Genomic DNA, 27,274 nt, shown 5'->3' with positions numbered 1-27,274 from the left:
GCAACAGGATGAGGACAAACCAAGCTGAGAGCAAACAAATCAACCAGATCCAACCACCACAGGGAGGAATAAGTCCAAGTGGGTCGAGAAGCTAATCTAGGAGGCTCAAGGGTAAGTCGAGGCTGCTGGCACCATATATAGGCAGAGTAAACATCCATAGAGGTACACAGGTTATATGGCACTAATGACAGAGTTGGTGGCTTCTCAATAGGTTTGCCAGGATGCCATGGTGGAGGAGTATTCATCTATCATGAAGAATGATGTCTAGGAGGTTGTTTGAAGACCTGAGGGGAAAACTGTAGTTGGATCTAGATGGGTGTACAAGTTGAAACATGGAGAAGATGGGAGTGTGGAGAAGTTCAAGGCCAAGTTTGTGGCCAAAGGCTTCTCACAAATTAAGGGCATAGACTAGGAGGAGATTTGTGCTCTCTAAGAGGGAGTGTTGAAAACTAGTGAAGGAATGATTCCTTGATTTGTGCCTTGATTCAAGGAATCAGTTTGGAGATCTTCTTCGACATCTATGAGCTCTAGTGATGAGTATGAGTTCAAGAAGTAGTTTGACTAGTGCGAGTTTGTGGAGGATGAGTTATCTATCCTCCAGTGTGAGTTAAATTGGGAACTGAGTGAATAAGTGGAGTTAGCCTCCAAAATTTTAGGAGGATCCAGTTACCTAAAAGTGTTGACTTTTGTTAACTAGAAAAGCTCAAGTTCAACTCCTAATTTAGAAAAATCACTAACAATAGCCTAATCGAAAATCTTATAAGGATATCAAATGCACACAATTAATCAGTCAATTCTTGAGAACGATTTTGTGAGAAAGAGAGCTTATGGAGGAATGAGCCAAGTATTCCTTGTGAAAATTATTGAGGAAGGAAATTTTATCTTTGGACTGCGCATAGAAATAGGGGAAATCCCTATTTAATAGGAGCTTAGCCAATGATAGGAAATAGCATATTATTTCCTAAGGTTTTGTGTTGGAAAATCAGAGCCTCTAGTGAATATAGGAGAAGTAAGCAGGTCAGTTATCAGGCAGAATTTTTAGGCTTAGGACAGGTAAGAAAATTCTTGTATTTTCAGATTAGAACCAGCTTGTATGTGTATCAGATATGTTTCTCAATTTTCTTTAATAAAATTATGAAGCAAGCAAGGGTTTCCTTGTTGGGTTCCCTAGAAAAATTGTGTGTTTTATTGTGTAAATTTTGTGAAATTATTTATGTTCTACTCCATTGCTATTTGGTAGAGAAATTATGTGTCTATGTGAAAAGACAATTTGTTTTCAAATTGTTCATAATAGTAGATGAGAATTTTGTGGAAAATATACAATGAATGCCACATTAAATAAATAAATAAATATGATAAACTGCCAAGAAAATGAATCCAATGTGATCTATTGGTTAAAGAGGGTATATCTTTATGCCTGAAACAAAGTCATTCATTCGTGTAGTTCTAAAATGTACCAATACTTACAAGAAATATCTTTGTATGAAATAACCCAGAGTGTGAAAGTTGTCAGGATGTCATGCCAAAGACTCAAGAGTGCCTATTTGATAAAGGGGAACCAATTCAAAATCCTATAAACTATGTTTCGGGTTTCTTTGTAGCATACGTTTGTAGAAGTGTGACCCCATGATTTAGTAGATGTACATGCCATGTCATCAACAATGATTGATATGATAACATGTAGGGATTCCTTAAAAAGGCTTAGTAGATTAACAATATTTTTTTGAAAAGTTGAATTTGGTTAAACTTCACAGGTCTATTGGTGGCATCCCAAAAATTGTGTCAATGTAATTTATAAGGGCTGACATAGTTTCTTTTTTTTTCTTTGAGATCATGTAATTTTCACATTTCTATATTGATGCCATGGTTATTATAGTTATATTTTGGTTATCGTAGTAATATTCAAATGCATTCAGTTTCAAAATACAATATTAAAAACTTACTACTATAAAGAAGCTTGAACAAACAAGTAACACAAAAAAATAAGTACAGAAAAAAAAAAACCACAAATGGTGTCAGATGTGAGAAATAATCCTCTACTGCATCTACCAAGTGTCCTTCATCTTTATAAAAAACTCCACAGCACGTGAGAGCACAAGAATTCTAGGGATCAAGCGTAAGAGATTCTACAAAGCATTCAAATGTCTTCAGAATGAGACCTTGTATTTGGAGACAAATTCCATTTCCAATGTGAGCCTCGACAGTGATAGGCTCCATTTCCAGAACAAATTCATAGAGACCAAGTGCATCCGCAAACTTATTCCTCGATTATAGTATATTAACATATGATAATGCATCCTTCCCTTGAAACCTTATTAGCTATGAGGATGAAGGGGAGGAGATAGGAAGAAGACCAGAAGTAGAAGTAGGGCTAGTACTAGAAGTGCTGCTCATTGAATGACATCTCATTGAATAATCACTCACTACTCCATCAACATTCGAAGTTAATGGCTTATGTGAGTTCTGATTGTTGCATGAAACATCCCCACTCTCTTTTAGCATTCAAATACTATCTGAGACTGAGACTGAGTGAATTGAGGTTATCTCCCTACCATAGCTAGACCCATGCCACTCTTCAAAGCCTTCAATGAACCTAGTATATTGCCCCACTTCACAATCCTACTTTACCAAAATGAAAACACATGAGCATGGTTACAAACTTATTTCCAAAATTCAATCATATAGTAACCCCACTGAAATCCATTACCAATGATGCCAACAATGGATTAAATCCTCAGCAAACTTGCTGAAAAAATTATTAGAACACGTCACATTCAAAATAAAGGCTCTAATTGAAATCTAGAAAATGCATTCAGTGTTTGGGATTCATGGGATGATTACCTTACCACCCGGTAGCATAGAGTCTGACTGATTACCCGTCCAACCATGGAGGAACAACATAACAAAATTTGAACCATGAAATGTTAAACTCCCACCAAATTAATAAATACGTAGAGGGAAATATAAAAGAAAAAAAAAAGTCTAGATCTAAAAATATTGAAGAGGGAAACAAAGTTGGATCTGTTAACTATTTCCCACCAAATTAATAAATGCCCAGAGGAAATATAAAAACAAAAACTATTTCCCACCAAATTAATAAATTAATAAATGCACAGAGGGAAATATAAAAGCAAAAAGCAAAGTGATAAAAAAAATTGAAGAGGGAAACTCTTAATTGGGTGACAAATGGGTAATGAAGAGAATGTTATAGGTTATAATAAGGAAGATTTCACACATTAGATGACTTCTAAATATAAGTTTTTTCTTTTTTTTTTAAGTCGTTTTTGTAATCCTTTGTTTGCAAGAGGGTGTCATTTTTCTATTCATTTTCTTCGAAGAGGATGGCATAGGTGGTTAGAAGGAAGAGATCACTCACATTAGATTTTTTTTAAATAGTTTTGTTACTTTTTATTTATGTTTTTTAAACTTTTATTTTTTTAAGGTGGTATAGGCAGTTAGAAGGAATAGATCACTCACATTAGACTTTTTTAAATAGTTTTGTTAATTTTTATTTATTTATTTTTCTATATTTTTATGTTTTTTTATTGATTTTTATAAAAAAAATATTTCCTATGTTGTAGTCAAAAAAATCTCCCTAAAATAAAATGATTAAAAAACAAAAGACTAATAGATGTTGATATAGAGGCATGGAAATAAATTCTTAGACGATTACAAGAGGAAAAGATTACAAGTGAGAGTGTAACATGAGGAGTGGACCTTAAGATACTAGCATGCATGGTGGAAGATTTATATCCCTTGCACCTTGTAAATTGTTAATTTCATATAACTAGATGAAATTATTTGATTAGTTTAATTTAATTTTATTATGTTATTTCAAATTAATAAATCCTAATTGTGAAAATGGACCACTTCCCTATGTTCAAGTCTTTATTCTGCATTAATACACATCTCTTCTCATTTTATGTATACTTATATATTCAATTGTTAAAAACTAAATTAGGGTGAAAATGTGGTGGTGGTGATAGTCGTTAAGAAGAATCGTGTGTGTGTGTGTGTATCTCACATTTTCTATTTACGACAAGGATATTGACCATGTTAATATGTTTTGAGGTTAATCATTTTATTAAAATGATGGGCAACTTCTATGTTGGTTTAGTAGTGTTTTTATTTGCTTTTTAAGATTCGAACATATGACCTTTTAAAGTAAATATGAGTCTGTAGAACGTTGAAGCTCAACTACAATGTTAGCCTATCAAAAAAATAAGTGTTTAAAGAAGTATAATCTTTCAACCATTCTATAACAGTCTTTGAATCCCCTATCACTTGTAATTTTAGATTTTTAAAGTGACACAATTAAAATGACTAACATTAATGACTAAACGATATTATTGTAGCGCTTGTTAAGTAGTCATATTTTTGTTCATAGACTAAATTAGTCATTCATGTTAGTCATTTTTAGTTGTATTACTTATTAGCTAGTCATATATTTTTAACCTTGGACTAAATTAGTCGTTTATGTAGTCATTTTTAGTTGGGTCACTTAATTTTTTATTATTTTGGTAGTATTTCACTTGGAAAAGTTGCAGTGACTAAATTTTTTAGTCATCTAGTCACTAATTTCTCATTTTCTACTAGTGAGGGAAGGTATCCCTCCCATGTCTCAATGCATGAAATCTATCTAAAGCCATGCAAAACTACCTCAAAAAAATGGCAGACCATCTGATGTAACATGGCACCTGAATACAAGAATGAACGTAATAAAAAAGAGGGAAACTAATGAACTTCCCCATTACTATTAGAGTATGCAATGGTTGTGACTAATAACATGAGGCACCTAACATCCTCTGCGAAAAGAGAAGAAATGTAGTTGTCCACCATGGACCTGAAAATCTAATGGATGGACTGCATGAGGCCTAACATATCTCTAAGTGTAGGCAACCTGACTCTCAGCCGCAACCTCATGGGGGACATTAGGGAACTAGGGAAGATCCTCCCCTCTCCTAGATAGGCTAGTCATAAAGTATATGTCATCCTCAATTGGCCTATACCATGCCCCAGGACCAACATGAAAAATCTTGCTCCTGTGCACTCCATTGGTGGATCAGATGCGCAAATAAGACAAAGTGTTCCTTCAAGGTGTAGAATCTTCATAGTACTTGAGGAGGCCTACATTCCTCAAGGGCATAGGATATCAGTGCACACATAAGTATGACACACTTTTGCTAGCTCACAAAGTTTACTTTTGATAGAAGTGTGGCACACTTGTTTCCTAGTGAATTTTCACTTACAAAATTGACCACAACAAGGACGGTGCATTATGTTCATGCACCTAAATGCAGTGCACCCTGTAGATTTATAGGGCACACTACTATTGGTGTGAGTCAAACATATTGAGCACACTATGCGGTGAATTTTATTTTATTTTCAAAAGCAGTGACAAATTTGACCTAATTTGAAATTCTAATCCACTAAAAAAATAAATTGTTAATGAACATAGACATTACCTGGACATTTGGTCATCAGGGAGGCATTGTGGGAATGTAATGGAGAAAAACATATTTTAGCACGGTTTGAAAAAATTGGAAACTCAGATAGTGAACATGGTATGTAAGGATGGTGAGAAAGAGAAGCACTATCGTTGGGGTGCTTGCATGTGGCAAGTGTGGCACGAGTGCTTCAAAGATCTCCCAGACTATAGATGGTAAAAATGAAAACTACAGTCAGGAAGGTTTTTTAATTTAACAATCATATGTTGCATTTCTCTAACAACATTGTTGCGGGATATGTCCAAAAGCACCACAATTTTTTAATTAAATAATATTGTAGTGATTTTCTCGAGACCCAAATAATTTCTAAGTACTGCACAAGTGTTGAGTTTTCACTATAGCACTGCTCTTTTTTAGAAATTAAAAACCACCTAGTAGTGAAATTTACAATATGCCCCACAAAGTTTTGATAAGTGTACCACACTGAAGCGTCATTGGGAAATAACACCACATTTTTTTGAAATTCAAAACTTCAGTGGTGCTCCTTAGTGGTATGCACCAGGACATTTAACTATATGAAGGACACTAGTGCTATCGACACTTCAAGCACTGCTGGATTGTGGTATTTAATGCATCGTGTTTTTTTTATTTTATAAAAATAAATTTTCCATGGTCCACCATGTTATATACAACACTGGTGCTTGTATGGATAGTAAAGTATTAGTTAATTTATATATTTTAGATGCACCATCTAGAAAACATCCATTAAAACATCCGCCCACCCATCTCCACTACAAACGAATTTTTGGGCTACTTTTATAGGGGCTTTCGCAAAAACCTTCACTAAAATCTATTTTCCTTGTATTGGTACGAAACTGAACAACCTCAAACAAATAGGTCCATACTACCCATTAACCCATTTCAAGGTGGAAGACACCCTTCTTTGTATCTACGGTCCCACTATTTATGCCATGACCTCCACGGCATAATACTTGGCTGGATTGGAATCTGTATAGTCCTAAGGCTCCAAGAGTTCTTGTTACCCTCGCAAGTCTTTAGGTACCCTTTAGGCTATTGTATCAAACCGTAACAACCTCCAACCTCCAGGCTCACATAACGCATCAAACTGCACCCAAGTGGTGCACACCCTTATTTGCGCCTGGAGTCCCTCGAGATGTGCCACCTCCTCCATGGTATATATTTTGGTGGGACATGGATGGTATTATATCTATAAGGCTCCAAGAGTTAATGATGACATTCGTTAGTTACTATTATAATATTACATTATAATATATAATATGAACTTCTCTTTGGTACCCCTTTCATGCCATGGAGTCTCAACCTACTGTAATATTTTTGGATGATTTTGTCCACAACCATTATGCGTTTATTAATATACATACACTAAACATACTTACCACAATAGGATTCATAGCTTTAGGGCATATAAAAACATACACACGTAGGCACATTTTCCCCAACACATAGAACACACATACATATGGATGCATTGCCCCAAAAGTAATTCTCAACTCACTAGCAAAATAATCACAATCGTCGAATCCATTATATAGGCACACAAACCTTAATCATATTTCTAACATGGCCCATAGCTTCCCATGTATATACATATAAATTCATACACTCAATGAATATCAAGCTCACTAACTTATTCCAGATTTTGTCTCACCATCCCAATGTCTCACATGAATTTCTATGTATCATTCAAAGGGGTCCTAGTTGGGTGTGTTAAAATAACAACAACTTAGCCTCATTCACTAGGAAATTAGTTTTATTTGGATTGAGTGAGATACCATACATTTGAAAATGATTAAATATTCATTTTAGCTTATGCAAATGATATTTTCTATTCTTTGATAATATGGTTCAATCACCTAGATATATAACTATTGATTTATACACCAAACCTAAGAAAGAAATGTCCATTTCCCTTTGAAACATTTCACCTATGTTAACTAAATCAAACGAATTTTTCTTATAAGTTGCAAACACCCAAGTTACCTCAGTGAAGTGTATACTTATTAATCAAATTTCTCTAGTATAATTAGAAAAATGAGATATATATAAATATATATATCAATCCTCCATTCAAGTTCTCAGTGTTCTCAATGGATGTGTTTGTTACATTTATTTCATCCAATCTAGACTCTTGGCTTTTAAACTCAACTCTTTTAAAAATTCTATTAGTAAAATTTATATAGTGCCCCTATTCATTCCTATGTGTTACAGTTATGATCATAACCATTTAACTATGTTCTTACAAGCAATTTTGTGTATTTAATATGTCCTACTTGTTGCAAATTACCATCTAATTCTTTTCCTTTATGGTCATAGTGTCACAAGGAATATATCTATATCTATATATATATATATATATATATATATATATATATATATATATATATATATATATATATATATATATATATATATATATATATATATATATATATATGTGTGTGTGTGTGTGTGTGCGTTGTTGGTATGCACTACATAAATGAGGTAATCAGTGACATTGTATACGTATTAAACCATATAAATCTATGGAAAACGTGTGCTATGTACATTAGAGGAAATTTCGGCCTAAAAGTGGCCTCCTAAGAAAAATTAATGAAATAATAAAATAAGGGTTATGAATTTTGGAGGGAAAATATTTTTTTTGACTTATATCCTTATAGGTTTACTCAAATTGCAAGTATAAACACTCATTCAATCAACATCAAATTCCACATCCAACGAGTACTCATTACACATATCACTGAGAAGATCCACATTAATAAAAAAAGTAAGATAAATTAAAAAAATACGTTCGACGCGCCTTTTTAATGTATCTTCATTTTTTATTAATATGGTTCTTCTAAGAAGTATGCATAATGGTTACTTGTTGGAAATGGAAACTAATTACACATCCAACAAGTGTCTACACTTGAAATTTGAGTAAACCTATAAGGAGATAAACAAAATATACAACTAACAAAGTATTTTATTTTATTTTCCCTCCAAAATATTTACATTTACCACTTTTTAAATTTAAAGGATTTTGATTAATTTACATATTATGTACATGAAAATTTCATGGGCACTTTTAAGTTGAAATTTCCTCTAATGACCCGCGATAATTGCTCAACATTCTCAAAGATTCAAATTCTTAATGTGTTAGTCCTAACCTTTGCATGGCCACCTGATGTCATCTATATTGACCTCGACATGTCATGGGTATATGTGTATGCTCACAAGTCAACTAACATAAAAAATATATAAACATACTACATATAATAATATATTAGTTTCATTTGACATGACTTCAATGTGTAATAGAACCACCGTTCACACCCACTCCAACTAGCCAACTGTCACAATTAAAAGGTGCGACCAATGGTATGCAGGGGTTCAAGCCCTCACTACTGACATCACTAGGGGGAGGCCCTGCTATGATTTGGGCTATCCTATTAGGTCCCTATAATGTTGGAATTATGATACAATTGTTGTCCTTGATGGCAACTCACTCAGAGGATGATACAGGTGATGGCAACGTAATCAGAGGATAGAGCTTAGTACAGCAGGTCAAGAAAGATATATACGTAGGTTCATTGTGACAAATCAGTGTATACACGGGGTTTGACGTGCCGAAGATGCGTATGCGTATACACGCACTTTCACACAAGGAAAAGCGCGTACATGTGGGAAAACTTATGTCTTGGTCTGTGGTAGTTAGTCCTCGATATTCGAACCTATGGTTTTGGACCATGGTGTCTCGTCAGAAGTATTGATCCCAAGTATTGGGCCCATGGTATTGATTTATTATAGTTTTGGACCATGGTATTGAAAGAATCCTAACCTATATAAGGAGAAGATCATTAGGCAAAGGGTAGGTGCAAGGAATGGATGTCTGACGAAGTGGGAAGATTTAGTATTGTTGTTTATCTGTTTGTGATGCTTGGCTAAGGTTGGATATGACAGTGAAGGTATAAGTAATTATCTTTAGATCTGTACGCGGGTTGTCTCTGGTGAAAGCGCGTACACAAGCGGTTTTGATATAGTCAAGTAGCATATGCATTATGAGAGTTGGTGTTTCAGGTTGCTGTTGATTCTAGTGGTTGTTGCAGAGTTCTGGGCTCTGGTTTGTGTTCTGTGTTTTTTATGATAGGGTTTCAGTGATTCAGTATTGGGTGATTTAGAGATTTATGATGCAAGTATAAGTTGACAATTTTATTGTAGCAGTGATTGTTTTGTACTCATGGATCCAGTCTGAAAATTAATGAAACGTGGTCCCTGAAGAAAAGAAGGTTGTAGCCTTCTGTAGGTCAGCACCTACGTACTAGTATATTAGCTAGTACAAGAGCTGAGGGGGTTGTAGCTCCCTTCCAGAAGTAGCTGGAGAACAAGAGAGGGTTGCAGCCCTCTGCAGGTTGAAGCCTGCGTGCTGGTAAAGGATTGCACCAGTATATTATAAAACAAGTTTCTTATTAAAGGAAGAAAGAGACGAATTGCAGCAGGTGGTTTTCACCCACATTGGGTTTCCACCTTATATCTTGGTGTTCATGTGTGCTTCTTATGTGTGATGATCTGCTCTGTTTTACTGCACCTGATTACTGTTATTATGGTTAATAATGTTCTGATTAATTTACTGAAGATAAGCTAACTGAATCATAAGATTACTACATGTACGCTAGTTTCATTTAACACAGTCGCGTATATATGCTGATATACTGAACTGAAGCCGCGTATATGAATCTGAGTATGAAATTGAAAAGTATCTGATTTGATAATACTGATTCACCCCCCCTCTCAGTATTATTTCCAACAATTGTTATCAGAGCAGGTCCTTCAGAGGTAGCTTGATCGCTTGAAGGAAAAGATCCATCAGAATGACTAATCGAGAAAGAGAGGCACACATCAGGCCACCAATCTTTGACAAGAACAATTTTACCCACTGGAAGATAAGAACCACTGCATATCTATAATCACTTGGATCAGAGGTTTGGGGAATCGTAGAAGGAGGATACAAATTCCCATCAGCAACTCCTACAGATGCAGCAGAGAGAAAGCAATATGAGCTCAATGCCAAAGCTGTTACTGTCTTATTGGGAAGTTTGACACAATCAGAATTTATGAATGTCATGCATTTCAAATCAGCTAAGGAAATATGGGACAAAATCATTCTGAGCTACGAAGGAGATGATCAAGTAAAAAGGGCAAAGCTTCAAACTCTCAGAATTCAGTATGAAAATCTTAAGATGCATAGTAATGAAAGCATAGCTAATTATTTCCTGCGTATGGATGAAATTGTAAATTGTATGAGGGATCTGGGTGAAGAATTTAAGGAAGTTGTCTTAGTTGAAAAGGTTTTGAGATCTCTGTCTGCTAAATTTGATTCCAAAGTGTCTGCCATAGAAGAAAAGGAGAATCTGCAGAAAATCACCATGTCACAGCTTCACAGAATCTTAACTGCTTTTGAAATGCGAAAAGAGGGACCATCGGAAGCCGCATTCGAAGCGTCAGGATACATGTCAGAGGAAGAAGATGAGGTAAATTTTGTCAAGAATCTTGAACGGGGAACTGGATGGTTCAAAGGTAAGCTACCTTTCAAATGCTTTTCATGTGGTAGAGTTGGTCACTATGCTGCTAGATGCCCTCATAACAAAGGAAAAATGTCTGAAGAAGGTAATAGAAGCTATTATACCCATGTTAAAAGTAATGACTCATTCAATGGTAGTGAAGACATTAGAAATCTCATGGCATATGAAAGGAAGAATGCAGAAACTGAGGAAGTTACCAAATTAAACGAACAATTGGAGACAGTAACCAGGGTAAGGGAGAAATTGCAGGATATAGTAAATGATCAGAGCATAACAATTTAGAGACTTGAATCAAAGATCCTCTCTCTAAAAGAAGATCTTGAAAAATCAAGAGAGCAGAACAAAGAAGCTCTTGAAGATCAAGAACATTAAGTGATCAAATTAAAGAAACAAGTGGAAGAAGGAAGAAAAGTTGAAGAAGACCTAAGGAATCAGTATCTGGAAAAGGAAGAACAACATCAGGTTGAGGTAAATATCTTAAAAGGTAAATTAGAAGAAAAGGATAAATTGTTGCGATTTCAAGATAGTACTAAGATTTTGGATGACATTCTTGGTAGTCAAAGATCCCCTATTATCAAAACTGGTCTTGGTTTTTATGAATCCGTTGAAGGTGAATCTAGCTCACAAGGTCAGGCAAGAAACTCTAGTGAGAAATCTCAAATGCTCAACAAGGAACAACCAAGGAAAGAAATTCCTCAAGGAAAATCCTTTACTCCTAACCATGGAAGTGATAGATGATTATTTCCTCCACTGAATAATGTTGAATGTTATGTATGTCATAATCTTGGACATGTTGCAGCCAGATGTAGAAGTAGAATGGTTCAAGACCATCACAAAAGATCATCGCATCCCAGGTATTTCAGAGGATATTGCTTTGCCTGCAATGCATATGGACACAAAGCAATTGATTGGAATAGAAGGAACACGAAATATGTAAGATGTTATAATTGCAACAAACTTGGACATAAAGCAAGGGAATGCAGGAGCAAATTTCAAAATTCAAAACAAGAGGACCATACATCATCACAGTTCCAGGAATTGAAGAAGACAGAATTAGAGACAGAAAGGTGTGACATAACTCAGTTAGCTGACATAACAGACACAGGGGAATCTGAAAGTGAAGAAATTCAGTATTCCATCTTGCATATGCTGATATAATGAAGATAAGTCGCGTATATACGTGAGTTACAGGCTGCAGAGTCGCGTATATGGAGATCAGAAGAAAGGGCAGCATAACAGACCCAGGAAATGGCTCGGTCATGTTTGGCTCAGGCTTAGGGGGAGCATATACTTCAAATAATGCATTGTTGGCATTATGGTTAGAAGTTGTTGACAAAGCTAAATGATACAATTTGTTGTTTGATCAAAGGAATGGTATTGCAGGTTTGGATGCTGATGCTTATGGTGCAGATCATATATGACGAATGATAGCCATGGTCTTGAATGAATTGCTGGTCTTAGAACTTGCATCTTCTCAGGAGGAGCATGGATGGATTGATACAACTTGGCATATACAAAGGGGAGCTCAATCAGAAACTTCAGCATGTACTCAGGGGGAGTATGGACAACAAAAGGTATACCAAGGAAGAGAATATCTTGGTCCGCCCTTTGCCCTTGATGTCAAAGGGGGAGAGTGACTTGGTGTGGTGGTTGCCATCAAGTCCAAAGGGGGAGATTGTTGGCATTATGATACAAGTCTTGTCCTTGATGGCAACTCACTCATAGGATGATACAGGTGATGGCAACGTAATCAGAGGACAGAGCTTAGTACAGCAGGTCAAGAAAGATATATATGCAAGTTCATTGTGACAAATTAGCGTATACATGCGGGTTTGACGTGCCGAAGACACGTATACGTATACATGCACTTTCACGCAAGGAAAAGCGCATACATGTGGGAAAACTTATGTCTTGGTCCGTGGTAGTTAGTCCTCGGTATTTGAACCTATGGTTTTGGACCATGGTGTCTCGTCAGAAGTATTGATCCCAAGTATTGGACCCATGGTATTGATTTATTATGGTTTTGGACCATGGTATTGAAAGAAGCCTAACCTATATAAGGAGAAGATCATTAGGCAAAGGGTAGGTGCGAGGAATGGATGTCTGACGAAGTGGGAAGATCTAGTATTGCTGGTTATCTGTTTGTGATACTTGGCTAAGGTTGGATATGACAGCGAAGGTATAAGTAATTATCCTTAGATCTGTACACGGGTTGTCTCTAGTGAAAGCACGTACACACGCGGTTTTGATATAGTCAAGTAGCGTATGCATTATGAGAGTTGGTGTTTCAGGTTGCTGTTGATTCTAGTGGTTGTTGCAGAGTTCTGGGCTCTGGTTTGTGTTCTGTGTTTTTGATGACAGGGTTTCAGTGATTCAGTATTGGGTGATTTAGAGATTTATGATGCAAGTATAAGTTGATGATTGTATTGCAGTAGTGATTGTTTTGTACTCATGGATCCAGTCTGAAAATTAATGAAACGTGGTCCCTGAAGAAAAGAAGGTTGTAGCCTTCTGTAGGTGAGAACCTACGTACTAGTATATTAGCTAGTACAAGAGCTGAGGGGGTTGTAGCTCCCTTCCAGAAGTAGCTGGAGAAAGAGAGAGGGTTGTAGCCCTCTGCAGGTTGAAGCCTGCGTGTTGGTAAAGGAATGCACTAGTATATTGTAAAAGAAGTTTCTTATTAAAGGAAGAAAGAGACGAATTGCAGCAGGTGGTTTTCACCCACATTAGGTTTCCACCTTATATCTTGGTGTTCATGTGTGCTTCTTATGTGTGATGATCTGCTCTGTTTTACTGCACCTGATTACTGTTATTATGGTTAATAATGTTCTGATGAATTTACTGAAGATAAGCTAACTGAATCATAATATTACTGCATGTACGCTAGTTTCATTTAACACAGTCGCGTATATATGCTGATATACTGAACTGAAGCCGCGTATATGAATCTGAGTATGAAATTGAAAAGTATCTGATTTGATAATACTGATTCACCCCCCCCTCTCAGTATTATTTCCAACATATAATACTAGTGTAGCCCCCTTATTGTTATTGTTGCGCCCATGTAGCCCCCAATTGTTATTTTTGTGCCCCGTAGAAGCCCACTCTTGTTATTGTTGTTCCATTATATTATTATTATGTAGGCTTTGATTATATTGTGACCCTTTAGACTCTTATATATACCAAGGAGGACTTTTAACTTGAATCATCAAATAATTCTTCATTTATGCGATGTAAAGGAGGTTTCCTCCTTGCAAAGGCTAATTTTGAAGTCATTGATCTATCTTTTGTTTTGTTTTGTGATCTGGTTACATAACATTTGGTATCGAAGCTTTGGATTCTAGGGTTCCATTGGTTCAAATAGGTAATCTTGGAATTTTTGACATAATCGTTTTTCTACAAGGCTCCAAAAGCTAAATTTTCAACCATGTGGAGCCGAAATATAGGTAAACTGCCTGTAAAAAAATTCTAATCTTGGTTCTCTATATCTCATGAGATATGGTCTAAATTAGTTAGAGTTTTTGCATGCTCTAAAATTGATTCTCAAACAGGGGAGCTAGGGAAAATCGTCATAATTTTCTATACGAGAATTGGATTTGAATTTAGTAAAAAGTGAATGAAATTGCACAAACATTTTTTTTCTTGTATCGTTTTAAGCGCTTAAGGTTGAAATGGTGATACATGGAAATCTGTAGAGGTTCACTCTACTGAATTAGTCCATAACCAGGTCAGTGTGGGAGATTTGGCATAACGTTTTCTTAGGGAATACAATCTCAATATGACTTGTGGCATTGGAAAGAAGACTTAGAGGAATAGCACAGGAGAAAATTTTTGACCTTGGAGAGTTGAAATTACAAATATACAACATTTTCAATATTCAGCTCCTAAAAGAAGGAAAATGGTGTGTAACATTTTTTTAATTACATAGCTTTTGTTTGAAAAATCAGTTTGAAGAACTTTAAATAGCATATTGAAGCATAGATATTAGTATTTAGTTCTAAAATGCCTCCCAAACAAAATAATTCTACACCCATTAAGCCCTCGAAAAGCTCTACTTTGATGCATGAAGAGGAAGAATTGCAACATGATATATCAAAATTACAATACCAAGTGCTACAAATTTCGGTCCCACAAATAGAAACCAAAGATGAACTAAAAGGGTACATGGATGGTTTAAAAGCGGAAATGAGAGATGACATGGATAGTATAAAATGCTACATGAATAGTTTGGAAAAGTTACTAGAAGAATCGATTCCTAGTGGTGATAAGTTATTTCATGAAACTCGTGAAGGGAACAAACAAAATGCAAATCATGATTTTAGAGACTATAACTTTGGGATGAAGGCCAACCATATTCAAAATATTGATATGCAAAATTTTGATGGCAGGGATCCAGTAACATGGATATTGCATATGGAGAAATTATGTGATCTACATGATGTTATGAACACACAAAAGGTATGCATTGCATCTTTACATTTAGAAAAAAATCAATTTGTGTGGTATGAATGGATTTATTCTCACAAATCAACTGTCACATGGACAATTTTTACAAATTAATTGGTAGCACATGATGAGGATACAAAGAGAAATACGTTCTTTAGCCAATTGATAAATTTCAAACAAAAGGGTTGAATGGAGGAGCACATTAAGGACTTCCAAAGATTGAATATCAAGGTAAATGATATTCCAAAGGATCAAAGGATGATATATTCATAGGGACATTAAAGGATAACATCCAACATGAGGTTTGCCTTTGGGAACCTAATTCATTGGAGAAGGCATTCAACAAGGAAAGAAAAGTTGAAAGAAATATTATGAAAACAAGAAATTCTACCACTTACAACTATAAAATGGAAGTCTTGATACTCCTATCCTCCCACAACCTACAAGGTTGACACCAAAAATGGATGAAAAAAGAGAAAAATATATTTGTTACAGTTGTAATAAAAGATACAGTAAGAATCATAGGTGTTTTGTGAATAAATTATTTTACGTAGACTGTGAAGAGGCTAAAGGAAAGGAATAAGATACGTCAAAGGAAGAGTATATACACTAGGAACCAATCCAAGAGAAAGAAGAAATGAATCCAACCATATCATGAAATGCATTGGTAGGAATTAACACTCCTCAAACTCTCAATATAGAAGGATATATCAAGAAGAAAAAGGTAATATTGATGATTGATTGTGGTAGTACCCATAATTTTTTCCATTATAAGATAGCCAAGGAATTGAATACCTTTCTATTTTTAGAAGTAGAGTTTCAAGTGATGGCTGCAAATGGAGGAACTATAAATTTCTCAAGGAAGTGATATAATATAAATCCAATGATGGGGGAATATATATTGAATATTTCAATGCTTTATGTTCCAATATGTGGTGTTGATGTTGTATTAGGAGTCCAATGGTTACTATTCTTGTGATGATAACTTTTAAATTTTCAAGAACATTTGTTGAAAATTTTCTAGGAAGGAATGGAAATTGAATTAAGGAGCATCACAAGAAAACCAGGGAAGATAATCATCTCTAATCACATGAAAAATATTTTTAAGAAAGAAGAATGAGGCATAATTTTACAATTATGCTCACGATATGTTCAAACATCGAAATTATCTATTTCTCCAAATCTCCAAAGAACCTTGGATAATCAATCGAAGGTATTTGAGACTCCCAAAAGCCTCCCACGTATTCATGATCATGATCATGCTATACACTTGATTCTAGGAAGAATTCCTCCAAACATTAGACCTTACAGACATCCTAATGCCCAAAAAAATGAAAGTGAACATATGGTTGCAGAAATGTTAGACGAAGGTATAATTCAACCTAGCAAAATTTCTTTCTCTACTCTAGTATTATTGGTACAGAAGAAGGATGGATCATGGTGTATGTGTCTAGACTACAGGAAGCTCAACAAGCTCACTATTAAAGATAAATTTTCCCTTATTGTCATTGATGAATTGTTGGATGAATTACATGGACCAATTTAGTTCACCAAGTTGGATATTTGTTTAGGTTATCATCAAATTAGAATGAAGACTAAAGACATTTCAAAAACAACATTCAGAACTCATAAAGGTCATTATTATTTTTTGGTCATGTCTTTTGGCCTTAATAATGCACCTTCAACATTTCAAGGTTTGATGAATTTCATTTCCAAACCCTTAGAAAATTTGTGTCAGTATTTTTTCAATATATACTAATCTACAACAAGTCATGTGATGAGCCTCATCATTGGGTAATTAAATGGGCCTTAATTCACCTCCTAGCTTAGTCAAACCAACTATTCTTACAACTTATTGCATACTTTTGATTATATTTTGTTTATGATATGAGTTAGAGTTGGATATTTTGCTTTCTGGACTAATGTGCATTTAATGCAGGATTAAAGGATAATAGCAAGGAATTTTGGCAAAGATCTTGGTCAAAACTCGAATGGGACAAGGGAGAGGAATTATAGGAGTTAAATCATCCTCATTTGCTACCCCTCCATTCAAATATTCCTCCATTAGATCGGAGTGCAAACAACCAAATCATGAGGACTAGAAGGCAGCCGAGCAAGTGAAAGTCAAAGCACCAGTTTATCTCAAGTTTGGGAGCAGAGCCTCCCTAATTTTAAGGAAGTCGTTGGAGACTTCAGACTTATAAGTAGAGAGGCTTAGGACCTTAGTAGGATTCGGATTTTTTATTGTAAAAATCTTCTCTATTTTCGAGTTGCAAGACTTGTGAGAGTTTTTGATGTAATCCATGGTTTTGATATTAAGAGTGAGTTTTGTTTTGAGCTAGCACTGAGTTAACTCTAAGGGATGAATCTATTGGGTTATGGCCCAACCCTAGTAGCCAAGGCTCCTCTTTATTGTACATGTATGCTAGCATATATTCATGGTTTAATTGTTCATTTGCTTAAGTAGCTGCATTTCCATTACAACAGTGTAGAGTAGATTGGTTTTGTTTTATTTTTCTTCCATTTGTGCCTTCTTTCAATTAGCAGGTTAGCATGGAGAAAAATATCACCATGAGGTTTTTAGCAAGTTTCTTGGCCTCACATCCTCCCTCGGGGACCATGACTTGAGGAAGAGACCCTTCAGCAACCCGAAAAACACAGATTTCTAGTTCTTGCATGAGCTTTAGAGTTTGTTGTCTTGATTCAGTACTTGGTTCATTTCATTGTCATATTTTCCATCACTCTCTTTCTGCAATAATATCTCACTCATATTCTCATTTCCTTCAGCACTTTCTTCATGCATAATATGGGCAACTGATTCATGCTTTTCTAGTTTATGAGAATGTATCTTGTTGCATAGTTCTTGGAAGACACACACGTTTTAAGCACTGTAGGTACTTCAAGAGGAGGTCTCAACTTCATCACCAGCATCCATCTTTCACCTCATCCACCTCAACCATCTCTTGGTCCACCCTCACCCTCACTAGTTTTTTCGTCCTTTTTCATTGAAATCCCTCTAGACACAGTGAAATGCTTAAGCGAAAGCTAATAAATCACTTCTTAATTAGATTATACTTGTGGATTTCCTTACCGTCCGATCGACAACAAACCTGACCAATCATCGTTAACGCATGTCGCATAGCTGACATATTAATTTCAATGTTTCACTTTAGGTGCTCCAAATCTCCACCATCAATCTGTCTCGCTTGATCCAACAGCTATCGCACCACCCACCTGAGAACTAGCTTGGCCAATCTCCACCATCTATTTATCTCATCCAATGGCTATCACATCACCCGCTCACCAACTAGCTTTGCCGATCTCCAATGTTGATCAATCTCGCATGATCCAACGGTTATCGCATAATCTTGTGTGGATGCTTGCACAATTGATATCTGATTGAGAGCACATGAGAAAAGTGGTTTTCATGTGCTACATGTCACCCACTTAGGCTAATCCCATGAAATTTAGGAATACTTCTTACAGATATTAGGGCATGCAAGATACTTCTTACCACCTACGAAGACCACTCCATCATTCTGCACATTTTCCACCCTTCTATCAACACGTGACTTGATGTGATCCATCCATCTACTAAATTAATCTCCTGTGATAAGATCTTATCCACTCATCTTCTGTTAATCCTGTTTGTTGATCCGACTGATCCAACAGTTCTTGTGGACTACTGCTTCATTACTTCCTCCTTTCACTGATTTCGATCTTCGATTGCTCTTCCTCTTGACTTCTTACCGAAATTTGTTCTACGTATTATTTAAATGCTACCACTCCTGAGCTTTGATTTGGTTATTCAATTAGACTCCAACACTGTCTGATCATCACATTACTCCTCTAAGCACTGTCCTCTCTCTCGAATTCTTTTTGAATTCCCTACACACTTATGTTATGCAAAATTACTCTAATCCCCACACAGTTCATAATTCAATTACTCAATACACACCACACAAACTCAGAAATTGCACTCCTGTATTAATAAATAAATATTTACACAATGAATTCGTTGTCAGCCTGATCTTCTATATCAATGGCCTTTCCTTTCACAAAAGGCCTCCTAAGACCCTTCCACACCATCCAAACACTCCATAGACCTTCTAGCCATCCTCAACCACCTTCCATCCACCTGCCACATCCACAAGGACAATTAAATTGCATGATTGATTTTACCAAAAAAACCAAAAAAGTGAAAAGAGATTTAGTTTAGTTTCCTTGCTTACACATTATGATGGTTTGATGTTCTTTACTTCTGTAACTTACATAGTAGCATTAGGTTTTTGTTCATTTAGCAATTCTGCATAGCATACTTGTTTAAATGGCTAATTAGGATATGGTGTGATTTAGCATTACATGTTGTTTTCTTCATTACTGTAGTAGAGTAGCTTTCTTAGAATAGATTTGCTATTCTTCCATGAAAGAATTAAGCTTCTCATGACTCTATAGAAGTTTGGCTTGGAACCCCTAGGGTCTCTCGCAAGACTAACATTAACAACAGGAAGGACCTTCACTTTTACTTGTGCATATAGTTTTTTCAGCTCCAAGTTTGTACGAACCTCGGGTTGATAAGTAAAGTTGGTAGCCTAGGAGTTGTAGCATCCTTGCTGCAATATTGGCACTCATGACTTTTTTGCGTCATTGTCGGGGAGGTGTCTGAGTAGAATGTGATTATTTCTTTCTTTTATTCTATTTCTAGTCTCCTATTTTCTGGAATTAGTTTATTTTTGCAAAAGTAATCTAGTAGCTTCCTTTCTTTCATTTGTCATTATCTACTTTCCTTTCCATTCTGCATGTAGAATTTCAATTCAGCAAGTAGTTTTTTTTTCTGTCAATAGTTTTTATTCAATTAAAAATTTCATTTCTGCAAAGTACTTAGCTTAGAAAATCTTATAAAAGCCAACCCAAAAACATTTCCTTTCATGCCTCGTAGGAATAGGGACAATTTAGGGAAATTCTTTCCAAATACCCCCACTACATCCAACATCCAACCTTCTCTCTTCTTTGGTGGTTGTGAACTGGAGGAACCTTTAGGTGAGAAACCTGACATATTTTAACAACCTACAGGGGAAGAAGAAGAAGACGAACCCATTCCTACTAAACTAATGGCTGAAAACCGAAATGACAGAGGGAATAGAGAGAGAGTTAAGGGTGCCTTCCCCATAAGCGAAACCAATGGGGACACCAAGATGAAGAATATAAGCCCCTCTGCCCTACCTCATTTCCATGGCCTGACCACAGAGGACCCCAACACATTCCTATTTGATTTTTTTGTTATATTCCTAACCTATGACTATACAAATGATAAGCAAAATTTAAAACTGTTTCCATCTACCATCAAGGATGCATCATTGCGCTAGTTCATGGGTTTACCTGGAGATAACATCACAACTTGGGCTCAGATGCAGCATGCTTTTAACAGCAAATAGCAGGAACATTGTAGGTCAAAGGATAATAAATAAGAAATTTTCAGGATGACCATGGACTAGGATGAATCCTTGGAAGACTACGAGGAAAGATTCTAGCTCAGTTACAAAAGGGCCAGGTGCACACTTGACCCCGAGTCACTAAAGCTAGTCCTGCTCAGAGGAGTAAGGGAAGATCTTCTGGATACCTTACATTTTTTAGTAGGAGGAGATATCTACCAATTACCTTATGAGGATATCTCAAGACTATCTTTAGAAACCATTCTAGGGCAGCCATGAAAAATGGTAGGAGTAGTTAACCTATGGCCAGTACATCTTCTTCCAACTCATCCATCAAGGGTGAAATTGGAAATATGCTGGAAGATTTCAAAAGTGAGATGTTACAAACCCTTGCCTTGCAATTGGACACCATGAACATCGAAAGGAAGCAAGAGGAAGCAGAGAGATCCTTGGCCATCTTTTGCCCTAGATGCACCAGGAGGCATCCTAGGAACAAATGTCCACTGAACTGCATTGATATTTGTTCGATCTGTGAATAAAACCACTCCACAGACAAGTGTCATTCTTTACCTAGACTCAAAGTTGTATATCAAGGAGCTGAATGGGTCATTGAGCAACTTTCCTACATCAACCAAAGGAGACCTCGTAGGCCTAGACCATACCAACAGGGTGTGCAAGGGTCATCCCATACAACCCCAAACAAACCACAGCTATACCTTCTTAGGGACCCCCTACTCATCCTTCCTGGTCTACACTCCCTCCTTGGTCCTTTGGATCTCAGTATCATTCCCAGCCAGCTAGCCAGTCATTTCAACCTTATGCTCTACAACAACCTCAGTGGAATACCCCTCTCCAGGGGTTGAGGCCCCAATACAACAATGCTCTAGCGTTATTACCTCCACCACCTACCAAACCACAACTCCTACACTTTACTCCACCCAAGCAACCCTAGATACCTGCCCATTCAAATCTGAACCCGAACAATAGGCAAGCTCAACAAGTACACAGTGGAGAGAAATCATACCCAACTTATGTTGTAGAAATCCAAGAGATCAACCTAAGATCTGGGATAACTCTCCCGGATACCAACCTCCCTCTCCACATAGGGAGGTTGAGGAAGAAAGAGAGGAAAGAAACATTAAAGTAAATCAACCCTTTCCTGAGAGATTAGCCCAACCACTCTAGCCTACTCCAGAGGAAACTGAACTTCTGGGAGAATTGAAAAATCTATGTGTAAAGATCCCCCTTCTCCAGGAAATAAAAGATGTTCCCATTTACAATAAGTTTATTAAGGAGAAACTCTTCAAGGATCCAGGAAGAAGAAAAAGGGATGCCCCTCCCATTAATGTCATTAGGCAGTGGTTCGTCTTAATGCTAGGGCAGGTAATATGTCTGAAATATTTGGACCCTAGAAGCCATGTAGTAGATGTGCACATCAATGGCACCATCATCCCACACACTCTAATCGATCTTGGGGATGCTATTAATGTGATGACCAAGGACACCATGCTCAAGCTCAATCTCTAAGGGTCATTGAGGAAGACCACAACAGTTCTACAACTTGCAGACCGTTCTACAGTCACCCCTGAGGGAATTGTGGAGGATGTGATGGTCTCCATTGACTCCTGGGAGTACCCTGCAGATTTTCTAGTTCTCCGGCCTAATGATAAGCTTACTGGTTGCCCTCTCATCCATGGGAGGCCATGGTTGGCCACAACCGATGCTTACATTAGCTGTAGAGCTGGGAATATGACCATTAAGAATGAGCATATGTCCAAACAGTTAGTCCTATACCCTCCTTCTCAACCTTCTCTAGAGCATGATTTACCTTTATGGTTGGAGGAGGAGGAAGAAGATGAGGTTTATTCCGCCCAAATTTATGCTTCGGAAGCAACCATAGGAGGAGTATAGCAAGATGAGGATGACTTATTTGAACACATGCTCCAAAGTCTAACTCCTAGTTCGTTACCATTAGATGAAGAAGTAACGGAAACCCAGAACAATCATCCAATCGACTTATGCTTGGTCAATTCCAACCCACTCCGTGTCAAAACCATAGAATTTCACCCTGAGAAAAATTTGAAAATTAATCCATCTCTTTCTTCTCTCGAAGTGGAAAAGATATGTAACATGTTGAGAGAAAACCTAGAAGCCTTCGCTTGGAGTTGCAAGGAAATGAAGGGAGTACACCCCTCAGTGTGTACTCACCACATATACATCAAAGAAGGTTGCAAGCTGGGCCGATAAGCACAAAGGAGGATGAATGTAGCTCTTAAAGATATAGTCAAAGAAGAACTGCAAAAACTGCTAGATGTAGGATTCATTTACGCTATCTCCGACAGTGGGTGGGTCTCTTCTTTAGTGTTAGTTCCCAAGAAAAATGGTAAGTGGAGGATTTGTGTTGATTACAGTGAGTTGAACAAAGCCACAAATAAGGATCATTTCCCCTTACCCTTCATTGACCAAGTGCTAGATGGCCAGGCAGGGAAGAAGTTTTTTTCCTTCCTAGATGGATTTAGTGGGTACAACCAAATCCAAATCTGCCCAAAAGACCAGGATAAGACCACATTCGCCTATCCTTGGGGTAATTTTTCCTATAGGGTCCTTCCTTTTGGCCTATGCAATGCTCCTGCCACTTTCCAGAGAGCATTCTTGAATATTTTTGCCAAATTAGTACATGATGCGGTGGAAATTTATATGGATGATTTTACACCTTATGGCTGTGATTTTCAAGAAGCCCTGACTAACCTAGGCAAAGTATTGCAAAAATGCATTGAAATGAACCTGTATCTCAGTCCATAAAATGTGAATTCTTAATGACTGAAGGGACCGTGCTAGGTCATTCAATATCTCAGCAAGGACTGTAGGTAGACCTGAACAAAATAGCAATCATCCAAAGGGTCCCACCTCCACAAAAGTAGAGGGATGTCAGGAGTTTATTGGGGTTAGCTGGATACTACCGAAGGTTCATAAAGGACTTCAGTAAGTTTGCCTCTCCTTTATTTGGGTGGTTGGCCAAAGATTCATATTTTATATGGTCAAAAAGTTGTCAAGAGACCTTATACATTTTAAAGGGTAAGTTAACCACTGCACCAATTCTTCGATGCCCACACTGGGCCCCCCTTTTCATATTCATGCTAATGCCTCACACAAAGCCATAGGAGTAGCCTTAGGTCAGTTAGAGGATAAATTTCCCTATGCCATCTATTTTATCAGTAAGAACCTGTCAAAGGCTGAGCTAAATTATAATGCGACCGAAAAGGAACTCCTAGCTATTGTGAATTCATTAAACAAAGTTAGGCATTACATTATAGGCTACCAAACATTTGTGCATACTGACCATGCTGCAGTCAAATATTTAATGAACAAACCAGATGTGAAAGCTAGAATTATAAGATGGTTGCTTTTATCACATTAGTTTGATCTAACCATTGTTGGTAAGCCTGGTAAGGAAAATGTTTTTGAAGACTTTCTATCTAGGATGAATCTACCTATAGGTGAAGAAGGAATGGTGGATGACTAGTTACCAGACGATCACTTGTTTGCTATTTCAGTTCTCTTTCCATGGTTTGCTGATATAGAAAAATATTTGGTATCAGAACTGTTCCCACCAAACTTTCCTTCCAGAAAGAGCAAGATAGTTAGGAAGAGTGCGACCTTCACGTGGATTGGGGGCAATCTTTTCAAACTTGACCCAGATCAAATCTTGTGAAGGTTTGTAAGGGAAGAGGAATTTTTTGACATCCTTCTGACCTATCATGATGGGCCTTGTGGAGGTCACTTTGCAACTAAGAGGAAAACATTAAAAGTGTTACAAGTGGGCTATTATTGGCCCACTCTTCATCAGGATGTGAAAAAGTACATTAGTGTGATTAGTGCTAGAGGATGGGAGAGCCTACTCCAAGAGATGAAATGCCCCTACAACCTCAAGTGACTTTCGAGCCATTTGACAAGTGGGGCATGGACTTCATTGGGCCTATCAACCCTCCTTCAAAGCAAAAATAGTACATTATTATATGCACTAATTATTTGACTAAGTGGGTTGAAACCAAGGCATTATGGAAGCAACAGAAGAGAAGGTGGCTAAGTTCCTAAGGGAGAATGTATTCTACAAATTTGGGTACCCTAGAGAGCTAGTCACAGACCAAGGTAGCCAGTTTACCTCCAACATGATTGAAGAACTTCTCAACCATCCCAAAATCAAGCATAGTATCTCCACTCCTTATCATCCACAAGCTACTGGGCAAGTGGAGGTGACAAACAGGGCAATGGAGATCATCTTAACCAAGGTAGTGAGCAGCAATAGAAAGGATTGGGTACAGAGACTAGTTGATGCCACTTGGGCCTATAATACAACATGGAATACCACCACTGGATTTACACCCTATGAGCTGGTCTATGGGAAAAAGGCTTTGCTGTCCATTGAGTTTGAATATAACACATTGAGGATGGTAGCCCAACTAGATTTGGATCTCAGTCATGAACAAAAAGAAAAATTGTTCCATTTGAATGGCTTGGATGAATTCAGAATGTAGGCCCTCCTACATATAGGGATAGTTCAGCTTCAGAGGAAGATCTGGCATGATATTCATATTAAGGAGAAGCAATTTCAAGAGGGTGATTGGGCATTGTTATATGATTCTAGTTATAAAGACTTCAAGGGTAAGCGAAGGACAAGATGGCTCAGACCTTATGTGGTGGAAAGATGTTATGATAATGGTTTAATGCAAATCATAACTATAGATGAAGAAGCCATTCCATTGCTTGTTAATGGACATCGATTGAAAATGTACAAGAGGCCTTTATCAAAAGAAGAGTTCATTGAGAATATCAATATGACAGTGATGAGGGTGGAGCAAGTTCCATCTCCTCCCTCATCAGATCACTAAAAAAGAGAAAAAAGAATAAGGATTCAGGTGAAAACCTTCATGAGGTGCCTAAGTCCCATCTTTGGGTTGAAAACCTCATGAGGTAGCCCAATGATGAAAAAGGGAAAAAAAGAATAAGAATATCCTTGGGTGAAAACCTTCCTTAAGGCACCCAGGGCAAGCGTCTAGGGTGAAAACCTCTCTGAGGCATCCTAGGAGTTTTTCAAAAAAGGAAGAGAGAGAAAAAAAGACATAATTGTTATTCGCAGGTGGGCAATGTTAACACCCAGGTTGTTCCCTATGGCTCCCAAGGGAATACGGCCGGGGTAACCACTAACCAATCTTTGGATCACAGCTTCTAGCCAAACTGTGATCAGAGAGGGCTCTCTCTTTATGATTTGTCTCTGTTATGATGGTGTTTTTAGGCTAGCTATTATGCTCAGGTTTTGGTTTATGTTTTGGTTGAAGGATTTCTTTCAGGTCTTATGATATAGTGTTTAGATAGTGAAATACCATTGGGCAATGGAGTCTGGAGTTGTGAAATGATTTGATACGCTGGATTGGTGGTGTTCAAACTGCAGGGCCTATTGTGTACTTTAGACAAACAAAATTAGCTTAAATGGTGATGTATGTCAACCAACAGAAAGCAATTAAGAATTTTCTATTAAGTTGGTGAGGTGAAGGTGAACACACTGCACAGGAGAAAAACTTGAATTCCTATGACAAAGGCCACTGTGAAAGGTGTATTCTGAAAGTGCAGCAATTAAGAATTACACTTATCTTGATACAGCTGAAGAAAACATTCATAAACAACACAGATTGAACTCAGGGTACTCAGTGAATAAATCCTGAAAGTTATTCTTTTTCTTTGTTGCTTAGTATTGAAAATCAGATAACATATATGGATTTTAACAAAACAACTAATTGACAGAGAGAGTTATAGAGACTTATTGTATGGTGAAATACACAGGAATCCAGCAGTTATCAACAGACACCAGAACGCATTCAACACTTCAGAAATCCGAGAAATTCCATCACTTTCTTTATTAAACTTCTGAAAGGATTACAGCATAAGAATTTCTTTTGGAGAAATCAACAACCACCCTTGCAAGCTCATGCGAAGGGGGCTTTATAGGAATGCGTATACAAAATATCTCAGGCATTGAGTCATCTGAGAGAGAAAATATCTTCATAAATTTGTTCAGAAAGTAGAGAAGAAGTTATTACAACTTCAAATGCAGCATAAATGCCCTTTATGTCTGTCAGAGGATAATTTTGACCTTTGGAGGTCATTGAGTCGGTTGCAACGCTTAGCTTTAATGCTGATAAATGCGCCTTTATTTCTTGCTGCGCTGTATTTTCTCGGCCCGGCCACCTGTAGTCTTCTATTTCTGCTTTGTTGGCCGATCCATCTGCTGAGTTGGCTCAGCTTTAATCCGCCGTGCATGCTGATTTTGTTAAACTTTACTTTGCATGACAAC

This window comes from Pinus tabuliformis, chromosome 2_2, assembly GCF_031772625.1.
Source record: "Pinus tabuliformis cultivar Carrire ecotype Pingquan chromosome 2_2, CPIR1, whole genome shotgun sequence".
Classification (NCBI taxonomy): domain Eukaryota; kingdom Viridiplantae; phylum Streptophyta; class Pinopsida; order Pinales; family Pinaceae; genus Pinus; species Pinus tabuliformis.
This window is presented reverse-complemented; position numbering follows the sequence as displayed.